Consider the following 17,078-nt stretch of genomic DNA (forward strand, 5'->3'; position numbering starts at 1 on the left):
TGCTGAGAGTAATTTTTTTGATGTGGAATCAGCTTTACTGACTCCTGCTTGAATTCTGATGTTCCCAACATCCTAATGAAGTATAACAATGGCTACAGCATTGTCATATATATTCTTAGAAATAGGGTCACTGTTTGATTCATTCTAGTGGTCCTCAAGGGCTGTTTATACAGATGATTTTGAAACAAAATCAGAAGCTGTCTTAAGATCTATAATTCCATTATTTAATTCACGGCCTTCAAATGGTCCAGGATATTATATTAACTATCAAACCCAGAGTGCCCCAATGTCTGATTTAAACCTTTGTTTTCATATGTGGTTGGTCATAATTTTAGTGAATAACTAGTACACCCCGGAGAATAGCCTTGTAGGCCTACAACTTTTTATGTCTTGTTTTTCCCCTTACAGAAACGATCAAAAGTCACAGAACTGTCTTCCTCCGAAGACGTTTTGTGTAATAGTTTTGCCATTTTGATATTTAATTGAAGTCTGACTTGTTTTATAAAGAGCACAGTGTTTAGTTGGAATGATCTGTCTGGCAGTCTAGCATCAGGTCTATTTTTGGTACAGATGCGACTGAACATTGCCATTTTTATCGAAAAAATACTTCAAGAAGTCTGAGATTCTAATCAATAACATTCAAAAAGATATTAACATATAACAGGAACAGAAATCGCCCTTTCGCACTTTCCTGGCTGGCGCTCTAAATAACCCGATGTGAGTTTGGATGACAGACAATGGTTCTATTGTGTTTCCTGTCTTCAAGAAACTTAAAATCCAGTCGTCAAGCTGGGTAGATAACCGGTATTTTCTTAGGTTTATTGGCCTGATGGATCATCTAAAACCTTAAGGAAGTATGAACACATTGAGTTCACGCAGTTTACCAGTCCATGGTTCTTAGGTTACGACACGAGAGGGTACCCTAAAAAAAACGTAATTATTATTTAAAAGCTACATATTTTCGAATTGTTTACAAAGTAACCTCATCCCCTTCAAAATACTCTCCATTACAACTAACACATTTGTCATACCGGTAGTTCCACTGTTCGAAACATCTTTTGTAGTCAACTTTAGAGATGGCTGACAGCTCGTTTTCTTCTTCTGTATTGTCAAATCGATGTACTTCGATGCCTCTTTGCATGAGTGGAAATAAGAAAAAATCGCACAGAACCAGGTCAGGCGAGCAAGGTGCGTGGGGCAGCGGAACCGCGTCATTTCAGCCAAAATCTAACAGAAATTGCTGTGTGCAAGTGCGTTGTCGTGGAGGAAGAAACAGTCTCTGCTCAAATCTTATGTTAAAATCCACTAAACCGAACTCCAAGAAAACTCACTAATCTCTGATAGTTGACCAGTTGTGTGTCGACAGTCTGCGAGCAGGAGCTCTCAAATTTTTTCAATGTTTTCGTCGATTCGGGCAGTTGACGGAAGTCCAGAATGAGGCTTGTCGTCAGTCGACATGTCGCCATTTTTAAATCGAGCAAACCACTCGGATACTTGAGTTTTTCCCCTAGCATTATCTTGGTAAGCTGTTTTCAACATTAAAATAGTTTCAGCAGCATTTTTACCGAGTAGAAAACAATATTTCACAACTGCACGTTGTCACTTAAACTTGGCATCATAAAAAAAGAAACAAGAACAAAACAGTGCTTCCAAAGACAATCACTGCAAATGTACCGAGGAAGACGTTCGACAGCACGGGTGGCAATAAGTTGCTCTATACACGTCTAGGGGTAGAAACGTGTACTACGCAATCTCCGCCCCACGACAATGTTATTGCGATTATTTTTGGGTACCCTTTCGTATGTTGTCTTCCGTATGATTATTGTGTTCGGAATCCATCTAATTTGCCTTGGAGAAGATTGTTTTCCCACAATTTTGTTTCCATATATGTCGAAAAGTGGAGGAGTAAGTAGTCTTCCAAAAATAGTGATTTAAAAACTTTGCATTTGTTTTTAATGCTAATCGGACTTCGAAAAAAATTGGCTTCGTGATACGGAGTACTACTGCGTCCCTCACAGTAAGGATTTACAGTTATCTTGGCAGCTGGTATTCTGCGTGCATCAACGAGAGAAATTACTGCACAGAGTCGCCACAGGAATTGTCAGAGTATAACTGCTTCCTTTGACGCAACGAGCGCACTTGCGCTTTCAAATCAAGACTGTGTATTATGACGACTATTACCGTGTCGCTTGCAGCTGTTCAAGTTTGATAAACGACTACAGGCGAAGTCTTAGGTCACCTTCAGGTCTCGTAATTAGCCGCCACACGTGCCCTTGTAACGCCAGGACGCGGCGTCCCGTAGCGACGCCCTAATGTTCCCCATTCTGTCTACCTGTTTGCAGCCAACTCTGGCAGTATATCTTAGCACGCTGTACTCTTCTAACTGACAAATGTCCAGTTTACATGTTGACATGAAAAATGATAGTTTCGTAATCGACTGTTTTTTCGTTAATCCTTGCAATAGGTCTACATATATTGTTAGGGATGATCAAAACACATAAATTTTCATTTATCACACAAAACATGGATCAGTGCATCTATGTCCTGATGTGTGTTCTGGCACTACATGCTGTTGTAGAGGACGCTAGTAATTTAATTGTTTATGGCACTTTATTTAAACTGGGTTCTGTATATGCGTGTAGCAGATACCATTTGTTTTGTAGATGTTATTAAATCACAGTAGCATTGATGCTGACATAAAACACGATACTTGATCCCACTAAAGTAGCTTAGCACCTATGTCATAAATCAGCACTAGCTGCTCCAAACAGCTCCCAGGCCAATTGATTTTCAGCTTTTTAATTCGTATACCTGACTGCGTAGCCGAGGCGTGTTCGATCCGAATGTAGGCTCCTCGAATCCTGGCAAAATAATTCATTTACGTTAAAGGCATTTTGCTTAGAGAAGACACGGTGACGTAAAGTTTCTGATAAGTAGAAAGTGTAGCACTCTGTGGAACCTAATACTGTCGATGATTTGTCTGTCACTATATTGTGAGTGACTGTGTGACATTGATCATCAGGCCGTTGGGTGGAGTAGCTAAGTTCAATGCCTCCAGTTTTGTTTCTTGAGAGGAAGAGCAGTTCTGGCCAACAACCTGATAAACTTCTGGTTCCATGTAAATTTGCTAAGAGGGTCTAAGGTTTCCGTCCAGTCACTTACTCACTCTCTCAACAGTCTGGTGTGGCAGTTGAAGATAGCAAAAAACGAAATGCAAATTTTATATTCCGCATTTAAGAATCGTTCACGCGGGAGAATCGTAAAAACATACCCTCGTTTGATCATCACTCAGAGTTCCCTATAGATGACGTCGGTGCCTTACTTAGCTTGCATTTATCGCAATTCTCTCACCTAGCACAAAGTGCTAAGCGACTGGTAAAAAAGCACCGGTGACTGCTGAATATAAGAAGGGTAAAAGAACGGACCCGAAAATTACAAATACCCTTAACAATGGCTTGCTGCAGAATTCTAGATCATATTCTGAGTTCGAATGTAATAAATCTCCTAGAAACAGAAAAGCTTATGCCTACGAATCAGCACTGTTTCAGAAACCATCGCTCTTGTGAAACTCAGCTTGCCCTTTTCTCACATTATATAATGCGTGCTACGGATGAAGGGCAACAGGCAGACTCCATATTCTTACATTGCCGAGGGGCTTGTCACACAGCACCCCACTGCAGACTGTTAACGATGGTACGAGCATACAGGTACGGTAGCGACAGTAACTGTTTTGAAAACACATTTTCATAAGAAAAAACAGCTTATTCAAAGGAAACTTTTTATAACTGTTATGTCACTTGATTAACAGCGCTAACTGAGCTGACATTACAAATCGAGAAACATTCTGTTCCATAAATGACAATATTACTACAGTATTTTTGTAAAACTGACTGTGGTTAGTGCTACAAAATTACTGTAGTTTGGCAAAAGTAATTCTACAGCTGAAAAGACTTGTGGAACTCGAATGAGTGTACACAGTCATTATTATCTGGTAGCCTTAATTACAGCCTCACGGCATGATGGCATGGAGTCAGCGAGGGAAACCAAACGATGCAGGAGGATTTTCTGCTACTTTTTAACCAAAGATTGCAATAACTTGTCGCGGCTGGGAATTTTCGTCACCTTGGCCTTCGATCGAGTTCCTCCTAAAGGTGTTCAATCGGAATGTGATTTAAGCTTTAGCTAGGCCATTTAAGCATCCTAGCTCGTGTTCTTGTCAAAAAGTCTGTGACATGAGCATTGGTGTGCTTAGGATCATTATCATGCTGAAATTCCCGATTTCGTCCCATTTTACCTCTGGCCTGGGGCAACATATGCGTTTTCAAGATTTAACAATATCTCCAATAGGCACCAGAGAGCCGACACTTGAACGAGAGAAGCATCCCCACACCACGACGTTCCCACCACCATGCTTAACAGTGGCTATTTGGTACCGGACATCTTTCCTTGCATTTCTCGGTCTCCGAACTTATCGAATCCCATCGGAAGACAGCTAATTAAACTTACTTTCATCGCTCCAGAGCACATGCGACCACCTTTGAGGCGATTCTTTAAGCGCTCTGGCAAACTCAGTTCGGGCTTTCCTATCCTTTGCCACTAGTAATGGGTTTTTGCTTGGACGCCGGCCTTGGAGGTTTGACTCCACGAGGATTCGTTTTACGTGGCTGTTCGATATTTCGCCGGCCGCGGTGGCCGAGCGATTCTAGGCGCTACAGTCTGGAACCGCGCGACCGCAGGTTCGAATCCTACCTCGGGCATGGAGATGTGCGATGTCCTTAGGATACTTAGGTTTAAGTAGTTCTAAGTTCTAGGGGACTGGTGACCTCAGATGTTAAGTCCCATAGTGCTCAGAGCCATTTGAACCGATTTTTGTTCGGTATTTCCACGTTTTAGAATTCAAGCAGCTCTCTGTTCATATCAACAGCGGTCTTCGTTTGGTCGCCCTTTGCCATCCTCCCCATGAGATTATTCGTTTGGAGTGTGACTTTGCTGGGCTTACCCGTTTTTTATTATTGTAGTCCCTGTTAGTCGCTTCTTGTTCCAGACACATGCAATTTGTCTGGACAACCCGAGCGCCATCTGCCTGAGACTTGACTCGCAGTAGGGCATCGATTACCGTATTTTTGAGGTTTGCTGAATACTCTCTGACGTTCGGTATGTTTCGAGCTCATAAAAACATAACAGAACCTAATGTAAGCGAAAGGTATTCGAAGTAATAGTGGCGCAGACATTTGTTTTCCGACTGTAAACCGCGGAGTCAAATTACACTCCTGGAAATGGAAAAAAGAACACATTGACACCGGTGTGTCAGACCCACCATACTTGCTCCGGACACTGCGAGAGGGCTGTACAAGCAATGATCACACGCACGGTACAGCGGACACACCAGGAACCGCGGTGTTGGCCGTCGAATGGCGCTAGCTGCGCAGCATTTGTGCACCGCCGCCGTCAGTGTCAGCCAGTTTGCCGTGGCATACGGAGCTCCATCGCAGTCTTTAACACTGGTAGCATGCCGCGACAGCGTGGACGTGAACCGTATGTGCAGTTGACGGACTTTGAGCGAGGGCGTATAGTGGGCATGCGGGAGACCGGGTGGACGTACCGCCGAATTGCTCAACACGTGGGGCGTGAGGTCTCCACAGTACATCGATGTTGTCGCCAGTGGTCGGCGGAAGGTGCACGTGCCCGTCGAACTGGGACCGGACCACAGCGACGCACGGATGCACGCCAAGACCGTAGGATCCTACGCAGTGCCGTAGGGGACCGCACCGCCACTTCCCAGCAAATTAGGGTCACTGTTGCTCCTGGGGTATCGGCGAGGACCATTCGCAACCGTCTCCATGAAGCTGGGCTACGGTCCCGCACACCGTTAGGCCGTCTTCCGCTCACGCCCCAACATCGTGCAGCCCGCCTCCAGTGGTGTCGCGACAGGCGTGAATGGAGGGACGAATGGAGACGTGTCGTCTTCAGCGATGAGAGTCGCTTCTGCCTTGGTGCCAATGATGGTCGTATGCATGTTTGGCGCCGTGCAGGTGAGCGCCACAATCAGGACTGCATACGACCGAGGCACACAGGGCCAACACCCGGCATCATGGTGTGGGGAGCGATCTCCTACACTGGCCGTACACCACTGGTGATCGTCGAGGGGACACTGAATAGTGCACGGTACATCCAAACCGTCATCGAACCCATCGTTCTACCATTCCTAGACCGGCAAGGGAACTTGCTGTTCCAACAGGACAATACACGTCCGCATGTATCCCTTGCGACCCAACGTGCTCTAGAAGGTGTAAGTCAACTACCCTGGCCATCAAGATCTCCGGATCTGTCCCCCATTGAGCATGTTTGGGACTGGATGAAGCGTCGTCTCACGCGGTCTGCACGTCCAGCACGAACGCTGGTCCAACTGAGGCGCCAGGTGGAAATGGCATGGCAAGCCGTTCCACAGGACTACATCCAGCATCTCTACGATCGTCTCCATGGGAGAATAGCAGCCTGCATTGCTGCGAAAGGTGGATATACACTGTACTAGTGCCGACATTGTGCATGCTCTGTTGCCTGTGTCTATGTGCCTGTGGTTCTGTCAGTGTCATCATGTGATGTATCTGACCCCAGGAATGTGTCAATAAAGTTTCCCCTTCCTGGGACAATGAATTCACAATGTTCTTATTTCAATTTCCAGGAGTGTACTTTTGGACGAACCACAATAGCACTGCCAGTCTTGTACTTACTGCCACCGCGCTTAACCCTGATGCATGTCTTTATATGGATGCGTACCTCTAAACAGTGAGCCAAGGCGGGTTAGTTAGGCAGGTCATCGCACCATGCACACCCTGCTGGCGAAAATATGTTTGTCGAAGTACTTATTTGGGTACTGTAGGTTTACAGACACGTGAGTGGCTCGATCACTTTTTAAGTAATATAACCCAGTATGTTGTCCCTGACAGCGAGTGTTAGTCACAGGCGAGGGTATCGTCAGGAGTGCCCCAGGGAAGTGTGACAGAATCGCTGTTATTCTCTGTATACATAAATGACGTGGTCGACAGGGTCGGCAGCAATCTGCAGTTGTCTGCTTATGATTCTGTGGTGTTCGGGAAGGAGTCGACGATGAGAGACTGTAGCACGGCACAAGATGGCGTAGACAAGATTTCTAGTTGGTGTGATGAATGGAAGCTAGCTCTAAATATAAAAAAAGTAAGTTAATGCGGATGAATAGGAAAAAGAAACTCGTAATGTTCGCATACAGCATTAAGCGTGTCCTGCTTGAAACAGTCACGTCCGTTTAAATATCCGGGTAAAGCAATAAGAAATGGAATGAGTCTGCGAGGATTGTGGCACGAAAGGTGAATAGTCGACTTCGGTTTGATGGGAGAATTTTAGGAAACTTTTGCCCATCTGTAAAGGAGACCGCTAGTGCGACCTATTCTCGAGTACTGCTCGAGATTTTGGGATCCCCACTAGGGCGGATTAAAGAAAGACATCGAAGCAATTCAGAGACGGGTTTTTATATTTGTTACCGATAGGGCCGAACAACACACAAGTGTTACGGAGATGCTTCGGGGAATGAAATTGGAATACCTGGAAAGATCATGTCGCATCTCCTTTTGACCGGCGCAGCAGCACCACGTGACATGCACCCAACAAGTCGTTGTAAGAGCCCTGCAGAAATACTGAACCATGCTGCATCTATAGTCGTCCATAATTGCGCTGTGCAGGATTTTGTACACGAACTGTTCTCTCGATTACGTGGCATAAACATTCGATGGAATTCATGTCGGGCGGTAGGCATAAGCTTTTCTGTTTCTAGGAGATTTATTACATTCGAACTCAGAATATGATCTAGAATTCTGCAGCAAGCCATTGTTAAGGGTATTTTTAATTTTCGGGTCCGTTCTTTTACCCTTCTTATATTCAGCAGTCACCGGTGTTTTTTTACCAGTCGCTTAGCACTTTGTGCTAGGTGAGAGAATTGCGATACATGCAAGCTAAGTAAGGCACCGACGGTGTAGAGAACGGAATTGGGATCCATCCGGACGTAGCGACTGATTTATTTTCAGTTCTTTCAGTTGTTTCTCTGCTATACGTCATCTATACGGAGCTCTGAGTGATGATCAAACGAAAGTATGTTTTTACGATTCTCCCGCGTGAACGATTTCTTAAATGCGGAATATAAAATTTGCATTTCGTTTTTTGCTATCTTCAACTGCGACACCAGACTGGTGAGAGAATGAGTGACTGGACGGAATCCTTAGACCCTCTTAGCAAATTTACATGGAACCAGAAGTCTGGGTGGTTAAGTCATTTGCTAGAATTGTCCAGAACGTTCTTCAAATTAATTGCGAACAACTGTGGCCCGGTGACGTAGCGCATTGTCATCCACAAAAATTCCATCGTTGTTTGCTACAAATAGTGTCCAAGTAGACGAGCATGACTCTTTCCTGTCAATAATCAGTTCAGCTGAACCAGAGAAAATAGTCCATTCCATGTAACCCGGCCCACACCATTATGGAGCCACTGCCAGGTTGCACAGTGTCTTGTTGACAACTTCGGTTTCGGCTTCATGCGGTCTGCGCCACACTCGAGCCCTATCAACAGGTTTTACCAATTGAAATCGGGACTCGTTTGGCCGAGCCACGGTTTTTCGGTCGTTTCGGGTCCAACCGATACAGCCACGAGCCCAAAGAGCTCAGAGAGGAACTGCAGGCGATGTCGTGCTCTTAGCAAAGGCACGCGAGCGGTACCCTGGTAGCATAGCCCATTAACGCCAAATTTCGCCGGATACGTTAGTCGTACGCCGCACACTGATTTCGGCGGTTACTTCACGGAATGTTGCTTGTCTGTTAGCACTGACAACTCTACGCAAACGCCGCGTCTCTCAGCCTTAAAGTGAAGGCGTTCGGCCGCTGCGTTGTCTGCGGTGACAGTTAATGCCTGAAATTTGGTATTCTCGGCCACACTGTTGACGCTGTAGATTTCGGAATATTGTATTCCCTAATGTTACCGAAATGGAATGTCCCAAGCTTTTATCTCCAAGTACCATTATGTGTTCAAAGTCTATTAACTTCAGAAGTGCGGCCATAACCACGTCGAAAACTATTCCACATGTATGACTCGAGTCCAAATGACAACTTGGTCAATGTACTACCCTTTTACTCCCTGTGTACACGATTTTACCGTCATCTGTATATGTACGTATCGCTATTCTCTGAGTTTTGTCACCTCAGTGTACACAGTGAGTTTCAGAAATGATTTTACACATTTTGGGAATAGGTTTTTTATACCGTATACTAACCAAAACAATAAAAAACTGTCTAGTAAATATGAGATGTAAAACGCACATCTTAGAACTATGAGCACTTGTTGATCTGTTCTACCGTGAAACACATCTCTTCTATTTAAATACTCATGATTCGTAAGATATACATTTTAGAGTTAATGTTTACTGGTTATTTTTTCTTGTTTTGGTGTAAGGTACCTGTCCCCAAACTTTTTAAAACATCATGTGTATGGCGTAGTCAATTAAAAACGACACACGAGTGAACAACAAGGAAACTGTTTATTATTTTTAAAGTGGCCACCATAACTGTTAATAACTTTATCCAAGTGTGAGAAAGACGGTCAACGCCTTCATGGTTAAGTGTTTGCGGTTACCTAAGGTATCAAAATTCTACTCAATCGTTTAGCTCTTCGTCCGAAGCGAATCGACGGCCATGAAGGTCTTCCTCCAGGGCTTCAATAATATGGAAATCGTATGGTGAGCGATCGGGACTATGTCGACTATGCGTAATGGCTTCTCAAGAGACCTTCTGCAGCTTACTCGAAACAACCGTGGCAACATCTGAGTGGGTTTTCCACATCCTCCATAAGTCCCATCTACCCCCGTGCAATTTCCGTATTGTCGAAGCCCTGAAGAAAGACATTCGTGGTCATCGATTTGCTCCGCACAAAGAGATTATGCCTGTGTACAACCGTGGTTCCCTAGGCAATCGCAGACACTTTTACACGATGGCGTTGACCGTCTTGTCTCCCAGTGGCTAAAAGTTATTAACAGTTATGGTGGTTACTTTTCAAATATTAAGCAGCTTCCTTACTTTTTATCTGTCTGTCTCGTTTTCTTCCGACTGTCCCAGATAGGTTTGAGACAATGACAACTGTGTACATGGTGCCACTGAAACTCCGAAACATGTTATTCTTCATTGTAGGAGCACAGATTGTTACACTTAACTCTGCAGATGTGTTGACCGAGCAATGCCGCGTGGTACGAAATTCTGCGATACAGAGAGACATGTGGAGCTTTGCGGCTTCCTGGGGATATTCGCTCGAAAAGGAATTGCAGGCATACACCTCTACAAAGCGGATAACGTGCTACTCCGAGGACAACAATGTCTGACAGAGGCAGGAAATTCGAATGCTTGACAGCCCAAGGATGCAACGCAGCAAACGCCGGGGAGAGTTACTACGCAGATTGCGCACAAGTAGGGCCACCAGTCCTAAAGCGGAATTTTCTCTTTGTGAGCTGTCTCAGGCAACGACTCGTGATGCTGGTGGAGATCTGATGAGGGATAGTTTCAGAATTCTGTCTCCGAACGCTAAGAAGCTGGAGGCCGTAGCCACATGGGGTAAGTAACTAGGGGCGAACTGGCAGTGAAGAAGAATACTGCGAGGAGAGAAAGTGTGTTTCTATACCTGGCCCTGTGCCAGATGCACATATCCATCTTTTTGCTCTCTGTAGTTGTATGCAACAGAAAAACATGCTCCAGTGGTTATAGGCTTAAGTCCACGTCACCCGATTAGAGCCTGAAACTGAGTGAAATGTGTATTACATCTGGACACCCTTCCACGCTCCTTGGGTGCAGTAGGCAAGGTCACATAAACATAGTAATCTGGTATGATAATACAAAAAAATATATGAAAATGAATTTTCTGTTCTTATAAACGTGCATATACCTGAGAGTAGCCAATCTACACTAACTAACATAGATCTAGTTTATAATGTTTTTCTAACGTTGGTTATAATATACTAACACACAAACATATTGCCATAGGAATCGTAATTACATATTGATGAAACATTAACATAACTTAGCTGGATAGAATGCTTATTTTGTTCAGAAGAATACATGACATTCGTACAACCACTTAAACATCACACTTTTTGCGTAACTATTTAAAAGCATCGACATACTTGGAAAAATACACATTGACACAGTGTTGTCTCATGAATTACTTATTCACAACCGGTTTCGGTCATAGACTATCTTCACAGTGCTGTGCAAAGGAACGAAACAAAAGACAAAGTCATGAACATCGAAATAAAACGCAATTTCCAAAAAAACGTAATCGAAAGCTTCAAATACATACAATCAAATTTTTTTAACAATGGCAGTGTAGCATACAAGTAGCATTCAAGAGGCCACAAAGCCATACAATCAGAGATGATACTTGTACAAAGCAAGATGCATCATAATGCCGTAACTTAAGAAGTACAAATCAGTGAAAGATAGCGATGATGAACGCAAAGCTGTTATGTACATACAGATTTTTTCCGTGCGCAAGCACAATGACCGATATCAACGGCCAAAATACAGCCAAGATAAAAACATCACCTACATGAAAATAAACTACATTCAAATGTGTCAGGAATATAACAAATATAACAAAACTTCTATAGCAACGAGCATTAAAAATACGCATAATTCCTTATACACACCTTTAGTGAAGTATAACAAGTCAAAAATCAATCAAAAAATGAATAAGGTTTGTATATCAGACCTCCTGTGTGCCTATACTTCATACAATGTCTTAGGCAAATACACACCCAACGTACGCACCAGATCTGTTCGAGTACCACATAACAGAATCCGAAAATAAGTAAAGATAACTATCATATATGCATCAATTTGATAATCAGATCAGCACTGGGATGGAGAAAGCAATGGGGCTGAAAACAGGCATCTGGTAGTAGACGTAAAAGAAAAAGTGGTTGTGGATATACACATATTCTTAATAGTCAATTATAACAAAAAACTATTGAACACTTAAGCCAAAATAGCAAATGCCAAAAATAAACGTTAATAAATTGAAAACTTCATAACTTGTGGAACCAACATCCATACAAAGTGAAAAATACAGAAGATGAAATACATAGATAGTGATGCATCCTTATGCACCTCCACACAGTAGTAAGACTATACTCAAAACACCGTTAAAATAATTAAACAGGAACAGAGCTCAACATTTCTAGTCCATGTACATAACTAGTATTTTTCGGAGGTAAATATCAGTTAAAATTTGAAATAACAGATCTAACACGTCCTGCTGTAGCACCTACGCAGCACGTCAGAATTCAATGCCAGCAAATAAAAAATAATAAAAAACTTGAAGGTGGTGTACTAGCACCACATCAGAACATTGTGCCATTGGCAGTCAAAAAGAGCATATATTGATGCAAGTACATATAAGAAATAAAATAAAAAATATGAAAAACTGTTTGAAAATTGTTTGAAGGTAGTTAACATATAAGTGACAGTTGACCGGTATTTGGTCATTATTGTTACCACTGGATGATCTGGAAAGACAGAAGACTCTTTTGCTAATCACGATATAATGTCTGTCATCCATGTATTGTAAATGTGTACATACCTTTTTCGCAGGGAAGTATTACTCATTTTGCAGATAAATCTCTTTGCCAAAGAACATAACCCGTGTTATGGTAACTGTAAATGCTGCAGAAGAGTGATATCGAGGCATGACGTAGAAAAATTGTAGAATTACAAAAAAAATTCCCTTGTAGTCGCTACTGACTGTAAATTGTGTCTGTAACATTGTTGACGATTGTTACTGGATGGTGAACCTTTCAACCGCGAGGTTTGAGGCGCTATGTCACAGATTGAGCTGCGCCTCCCGTCGGGTGTTCGAGTCCTTCCTCGGGCATGGATGTGTGTGTTGTTCTTAGCATAAGTTAGTTTAAGTAGTGTATAAGTCTAGCGACCGATGACCTCAACAGTTTGGTCCCTTAGAAATTCACACACATTTGTAAACCTCCCGAATGCAATTACAGTAAATTTAATGTCGTTTTAGCATCTGCTTTCACTTCATCGACAATACGTCAGCACGTAAACTTCATGAAGTTCTATTATTCTTCGCTTAAGTAGGTATTAGCATATTTGCAACTCCGGAAAATATTTTGAAAAGTAAGACAAAAAGGAGCGTTACAGTGAACAGCTATAGAGAGTTAAAAACAACATCAGGAACAGTACTTACGCGATAACCCCTTCCTGTCAGTGTAGATTTTCTTGCATGATAGTTTATTCTATCATGTGACAGACTTGAACATCTCAAACGGTGTAACGTGACAACGCTTTACTTACGAGCAGGAACGAAAACTAGAATCGAGCTAAGCCCATTGACAAGCTCATGACGCTTTGCTCGGAGAGGAAGTCGTTTCTATGGAAATGAAAACGAAACGTTGTGTTGCATTGTTGACTGGAAGAGCTCTAGGGAACTGTACGTTTAGCCCCACTGCGGTCAATTTCTTTCATCTTGCACACTGGCCCCGAGCCAATGCGATGCGTGTTTAAATTATTGTATCTGTTTATTGTACACAAGAACATCGTAAGCTTATTTGTAAAAGAATTAGTCACTTTTTAAGTGAGAACGGTGGTCGCTTTGGAGCGCCGTAGATGTCGTAGAACTGGTACGAGCAACGCAGGTTCTAGAACATTACTCCACAGAAGGAACTTATCATTTGGTGCCCCCAACCCCCGTCACTTTCCTTCACACCTCGTACACTTCCTCCCGTATAAATTTTCGCTACTAATTGTGATACGCACTGTATACAAACCTTGCACTTCAGCGTCCCCTCTCAACTTGGCGCCCCAAGCAGCCTCTATTATAGTGGTGTCATGAAAATAGACACTTCAAAACCATCTGACCGTTCTACTGCAGCGGTTCCTAATTCGTGGGCCGCGCACCTGAGGGCCACGAACATTGAGGCACTGGCCCGTGAACGTTAAGTCGAAGTCAAGACAAAAATTATCGAGAGCTGCAGGGGTTTGACCCGTCAGTCGTGAAGATCAGTGAGTACTGAATCAAGTAAGACTGAAATACCCTATCGCTACCGTATACTGATATTTCTTTTTTTTTTTTATTGCTGAAAGTTGGCAATTTGGGGTAAGGACTATGGGACCAAACTGCTGAGATCATCGGTCCCTAGGCGTACGCACTACTTAATCTAACTTTAACTTACGCTAAGGACAACACAAACACCCGCGCCAGAGGGAGGACTCGAACATCCGACGGGGGGAGCTGCGCGAACCGTGACTGGACGCCCTAGCCCGCACGGCTACCCCGCGCTTCTGAAATTTACCAAATGTCGTGTTTCACTAGGCGTCTGGAAGCGTATACCCCTACAGACTGCACTACAGAGATGGTACGCTGCCTCGTCTGGCTGCTCGCAGCGTAAATACATAACATACCACAATACCGTCGTAATTTCTTGAGTTGATAGTTTCTCGGACGCAGCTGTTCAGAACGTCTCGCTTGAATGTGCTCGTGTAATATCCACACCCAAAGATTGGTGTTTTACATCGCGTCGACAGCTCAGACTAACAGAGACAAAGCTCTGCTCGGGTTTTTTACTGTTGGAGTGTTGGAAGTGGCCGTTGCTCTTTTAAGAAACCATCGCTGCATTTGCTTGGAATCATTTGACTGAGTGCTGGAAACGGGTATCTGGATGACAGACCCGAGTGTTTAACCTGGGTTAGCCACTGCACGACCTCGCTCAGTTCCCATAGAGGTGAAAACGGTTTGACACGATTGGTATATTTGTCAGATATTTTCGGTTCCCTAAACGCTCTTCAGTTATCTCTGCAGGGCAAGGACGTTCATAAGTTTTTTGTACAGGGCAAAGTGAGGCAATGACAGTGAAACTTCAACTGTGGACTCAAAAAGTGGGACAAGATTCCTTCAACATATTTCCAATCTTACACGATTTTCTGGGAACCAAAGAAACCAAGTTTATGAAACAAAAGCTACAATTATAAAAGATAACCTCAAATCTTTGACCTCCAGCATCAAATAACTTACAATTAAATATTTTCGTAAATTATATCCAGAAATTTTTAATAGGACTAATTGTAAACACTAATGTCCTTCAAACAGTAACTTTATCCAGAATAGTTAATTTTTCAAAAACAATGGTTCTTCAAAATAATACCAATTTATTTTAATTACTTGTCTTGACAGACAGCAAGTCTTTTTATGTTTCTTTTAGGAACTCCCGAAACTGATGCGAAATCCAATGGATCAAAAGTCCCTTTGAAGAAGATTACTTAAAACAACTGAATACGTCAGCAAATGAAGAAGTCTCGTTAACTGAACTTTCATGTGACTAGACTCTAAAATCGTTTTTTTCAAAACAAAATCTTTGGTGTTCACCGACAGTATCCGCCAATTGCCAACATTGCCCTGAAACACTTAATGAACTTCAGGACAACCTAAGTCAAAAAAACAGTCAAAAATGACACCGTTCTTTTTTACTTTGATCGCTCGATTTTGAGTTGTTGTAACAGCTAAGTCTTTATAGAAAAACATAAATGTTTATCAAATTACAGGGCCTATAAGGTATTTTTTTCTACAAAGTATGTGGTCCGCACAGCTTAAAAGACTGAGAACCGCTGTTCTACAGCATTGCCAATTAGTGATAATTTGACATGTTAGTAAAAATTCGAAAAAAATATTGCACATCTCTATTTTTGGTCTAGAGTATGATGGAGTACTTTGCAAAAGAAAATTCTTGTCAGCTGCTATGAAAAAAAAGAAAAACAATTGCAAGAAACTGTGAATAGAAGAAATTTTTTTGTTCAACCTGTGGCAAAAACAGAACCACTGACATATGTGGACTGAAAATAATCTAGTAACATTCTCAAAGTTTATACAGGGTGTTCGCAAATTCTGTTACAGACTTCTAGAACTTGTAGAGTGGAGAGAGAATACATGACATTTTGAATAGGAACTCTTGTCCGGAAACGTCATTCAACGACGCTTCGAAGCGTCGAAGTTATAGACCCTGGCGCCTGTAAATGTACGTATTTACCGGGTGATTCCGTCATTATGTCACAAACTTTCAGGGATGACGGAGAAGGATAACTGTGTCAATTTGAAGTACCAAAAATGAACGAGCTGGAAATTATAAGGTAAGATGAGTAACTTTCAGAGGTGGGGCAGTTGGACCAAAACAAGAAAAAAATGTCAAGTAATCATGCACTCTAAAATGCATACCTTAAGAGCAATGAACACTTGTTCAATAAGAGAGATGTGTTTCACACTAGCGAAGATGAACGATTGCTCATAGCTAGTCAGGTATGTATTTTAGATCCCATGTTTAGTGGATAATTTTTCTTAGTTTGGTCCATAATTCCACCACTGAAACTTGCCCAACCTACAGTCTTGGCAACAATAGTGCCGGTACATGTATTATTCCACTTTCAGTGATATAAGAATAATTTTCGCTTGTAACCTTCGAGACGTTCGTTTTGGAACTTACCTCAAATTGATACCTTTATCGGTCTCCACCATGATTGAAAGTTTTAAGATAGTGACGAAATGACGCTTTATACAGGGTGAGTCACTAGCTATTACCACTTAGAATAACTTCGAAAGTATGATAGGAGCTGAAAAGTTTGTGGACACAAGTTGTATGGGACAACGGGGGCCATAATATGAAGTTGATTTTTTGTTGCTAGGTGGTGTCGCTTCCGAGATATGAAGGTCAACTTTGTTTTTTAAATGGTATGCTATAGTTTGGTACTTAATTTCTGGTAGCGGCTATCGTGACGAATTCAGTGATGCGTAGCAGTAAGGTCTTTGAAGGTCAACGAGGGTTAAAATTATGCAGCAACCAGTCGCAAAATCGTGTTTTATTTATTCACTTTTGCAAATCGATTTCAACTGATTAACAGCCATCATCGGTGCTACAAATACAAGAATAAAAATAATCAATAACAGTGACTAAATGAATAAATGTACATAAAGCAACATAAAAGAATTAAATGTATACAAACGCATTAAACCTTTTA

Source organism: Schistocerca cancellata, chromosome 3 (genome assembly GCF_023864275.1).
Source record: "Schistocerca cancellata isolate TAMUIC-IGC-003103 chromosome 3, iqSchCanc2.1, whole genome shotgun sequence".
NCBI lineage: Eukaryota > Metazoa > Arthropoda > Insecta > Orthoptera > Acrididae > Schistocerca > Schistocerca cancellata.